Below are 4,175 nucleotides of genomic sequence, written 5' to 3'. Positions count from 1 at the left end.
CTGCTGCTGCCAGATCCCTAGTATCTGTGCCCATCAGGGCCTTACCCCAGGCATGCACCTGTAGGGAAAGCCACCTGTAGCGTCTTTTTTTTAAAACTGCACTTTATTTGGGGTGTTTAGGCCTCTACCTTCCTTCTACCAACTGCCCAACCTTAAGTAGGAGAGAGAAAAGGTTTGTGGGGAGAGGAGGCCCAGACCCCTTTACTTCTCCCTGCTAGTTAGGGTCAAGGGGTTCTTTTCGGGCTCTATACCCATCTCCATCAACTGCAGACACAGCTAGCAGTCTCCTCCATGCTGCTGCGCCCTGAAGCATTTCTCTCTGTCTGTCTGCTCCAAGCAGCCACATTGTCTCTGGTCTCTGGTCTCTCCAAACTGCTCCACGCCACACACCAACACCGAATGCCACACCAAACGCCTCGGTCTCGTTCTCGCTCTCACATTTATACTCTGAGTCCTAGACCACAGCCCTCTCTGTGCCCCACGTGGAAGGCTGTTACCAGCTGGCAAAGATCACGCCCGGCACATGACAATTCACAGGTGTGGACAAACTGTAGCCCAACTGAAATCCCACACTTAGGATTACAACAAAAACCTATTTACATAACAGTCCTTAGTTTACAAAGAAACCAAACTTTCATTACATGTACCACAGTGGGCCTCCTCCTCCGAACACTAAGAGGACACTCAGGCTATCCACATGTCCACTAGAATCCATCATTCCCTGACCCCCAGCCTCAATTGGCCTCCCTCATAGGGGCAGGGACTGCCAAAGGTACTGACTGTCTCCACTGCCTCTAAGGAGTATTGAGCACAGCTTAAACATGGTCTCCAATGAATGCCAATGAATGCCCAGCTAAGATTGCCACCCTGTGATCGTGAGCTATCTCTTAGTCCCCAGTGAGGGCAGGGTACCCTCAGACTCGGATACTCATGGAAGGGTGGGTGATCAATGGATTTCGGGTGGATAGGACAAATGACCATCAAGCGATGGTCTTATTTCAGTGTGGGTCATTTAGGGTTGCTTGTACCCCAGGCCTTCCATACTTAAACACTCCTGGAGGCTCCACATGGAACAGTGGGTTTTCCACGACAGGGGCTGTGCTGTGTCAAACCCACATGACTAAGCACAGGGACAGAGTAGCCTAGAGTATACTGTCTTGGGTATGTACGTCTCAGAGAGAAAGGCTTTCCTGATATTTGTGAGGCCCTGGATTTGTACTTAGCACAGGAAGACAGGAGAAAAGACAAAAGATGAACTAGAAGGAGGCAGGGGGAAGCTCATGGGTTCAGGGAGGCCAGAAGTCCAGGTGCGAGGTGTGCAAAGGGCTGGCTGGCGCCCTCTGCCTGCACCATGGAGGATCTGTCCTAGGCCTCAGGCCTGGCTTCAAGCTGGCACTCCCCTTGTCTTTGGCAGCAGGCAGAGTCACAGTAGTCCTCGTGAGCTGTGTTCATCTGTTCAGACTGCCCTTTTTCCATTCCTTTTTCAACCATGACTGAATTTTTACTGAGCCTCTTAGTTTACAGCATGAGGTGATAGGAACGACAGAGCCACTTTGCAGCGTTTTACACAAATCTAGAGAAATGCTTTCAGCTCCGAGGACTTAGGGTTTCTCTCTCGTAAAAGCTGGATCAAGAGAACTGTCGTTGACTCCTTGAGTTTTCCACTGACTCTCCCCTTATTATAGTCCACGAGCTCTAATTAGTTATGCAGGTCTCAAGGCTAATTTTACCAGCATTTCTGGTACTGTGGGTCCAGAGCCCTGCTATTTCAATCAATGGCCACTAATCCTGCTTCAGAAGTGAGCTGCATTCGTGGAATCTTGGCATCAAGCTGTCCTCTCCCTCTCCAGTGCCCATTCTGGCTCACTGTCCAGCTCAACCTTTTCCCTGCTCACAACCCCACCGTGCTGACATCTTAATGTCCTCTGATAATGTCCTTTGCCTGCTCCAACCTAAAGACAAGGACTCGGTGTCTTTGAACTTGTGTGGATATTGGTATCAACATCAGCCTTGTCCTGTTGCATTCCTTCTTGGGGACAGCTGGCTTTATCTCCATTTTTTTTAAGATCTCTGTACAAATTTATTTGACCCTTCCCATCTCATTTGGTTCATCTTCGCTAAGCATATTTTTCACCGGCCGAACACTTAATGCTTTGTGTATCCTTGCAACACTTACTTTTAAAAGATGTTTACAGGCCCTGATCACATGGTTCTCATTAGCGTCCTTGGCTACATTTTAATGTTTCCTAATAACTTATGCTTTGCAAGAAATGGATCTCAGTTTTGGTCCTGCAGAAACTTGGCAGTGTCCTTCTCGGGCAGCTGCTCCACAGCCTGTGGCTGCCGAGAAATTGCTGCTCTCTCCCTGCTGCCTGCTTTACTCCAAATTGCCCTTTTTAGAAACCCAAATCTTATTGGGTTGGGGCCCTCCATACTCTCATAAAACCTCTTTGCAATGAGTGACATTTGCAAAGACCTTCTCTCCATGTAAGGCCATACTCAGAAGTATGGGGCTTTGGAAGTCAGCTCATGCGTTTAAGGACAAGTGACCCTTCTTCCACGCTCTGACATCATGTCATGAGCTGCTTGCTCGTTGACACTCCACCTCTGCCATCTGGCCACACAGCCTGCAGCCGAGAAGCCCTGCAAAGAAGCATACAAAGTCCTGGCAATATACCCACCTGCTACCCTAAATCCCCACAGTTTGAGAGTTAAGCCAAGACTGCTGCCCATTTTATTAGCAATTCCACAAACTGAGAATGTGGGAAGCCACGGACGACCCTCTTCACTTACTGGAGTTTAGACCACAACACTAAACAGAGAACTCTCTGAGGAAATGAACATCTTTCACTGTGACACCAATCCCTGCAGCCTCAGACCCAGGGCGGGATGAAAGCCAGGCTCAGATGGGACTTTTCATACACCAGTGCTGTGGGAAAGGGGCCCATTCACCAGTGTCCCTTCAACAGCCATCCCACACCAGCAATTGCTACCAAAGCCCCCTCCCCAACATCCCCTATCCAATACGCCCAAACCACAGTCCCCTCACAAACATGTCTTTACCAACATCAACCATCACACCCTTACCAGCCTTCTCCCTGACCTACCAAACATCGCTACATTAATCCCCTTCTATCAACATATCTCCTTCTATCAACATCCGTACCTCTATATCCTCAACCATATCTGTTACAAAGTCCCTCTACCATGTGCTCCTAGCAATGACCTCTCACAACTGTCCTGTCACTAGATCCCCTTACCATAGCACCCACAACCACACACACACACACACACACACACACACACACACACGTATCCACGCACGCATGCACACATCCTCTGGGACCCAGGTTGCTGCTGTGAAGGACAAACAGAATAAGCTCTGAGATACACTCAAGCAAATGCTCCTCAGGGCCAGCAGGGGTCAAAACCCCAGAACCACAGTATCATTGACCTGTCTCTGGCAGGAGCACAAGCATTTTTTTTTTTTTTTTAATATACAAGTTGGCCACAGCCCCTCACTGGAACTGGCTCCTTGTTAGGTTCAGTCTAACTCGTAGGAATTTCCTGCACTGAAGAATCCCACCCCTTTGCCTGCAACACACACGAAATGCCCATTCATCTTGTTTCACCCTGGTCCACGATGTCTCTTTCCAGAAACAAGTGAGTTAAATTTTCAGATAGTAAATCTATCCTAAAAGGCATTTAGATTTCCTGCCTCACTTAAGAAGAAAGCAGCACACTCTGTTTTCTTTTTATAGCCTGTGTTAATAAGTATAACCATACTTGGGACACTTTTCTTGGAATGGCACATCTGAAAGTCATCAGGATGGCTTACTGGTAATAGAGAGGAGGGGCGGGAAGTAACGAACAGGACATCTGAGGATGTAGGGAGGGGTGAGCCCTGGCGAAGGTGTCATGGAAGCTAGGAGTAGACTATCTAGTGAAGAAAGAGAATGTCCTCACCATCCTCAAGAGCCAGACACTCCCCAGTGTGAGGGGAACACTTACAGTCCCTGTTCCTTGCTGCACGGCTGTGCTGGCTTATGTCTTATGTCAACTAAAGTTATCTGAAAGGAGGGAACCTCAACTAAGAAAATGTTTCCACAAGATCCGGCGGTAAGGCAACTTCTTATTTAGTGACTGATGAGGAAAGGACCAACCCATTGTGGGTG

This window comes from Psammomys obesus, unplaced genomic scaffold (genome assembly GCF_907164565.1).
Source record: "Psammomys obesus unplaced genomic scaffold, mPsaObe1.curated_primary_1811, whole genome shotgun sequence".
NCBI classification, from domain to species: domain Eukaryota; kingdom Metazoa; phylum Chordata; class Mammalia; order Rodentia; family Muridae; genus Psammomys; species Psammomys obesus.
This window is presented reverse-complemented; position numbering follows the sequence as displayed.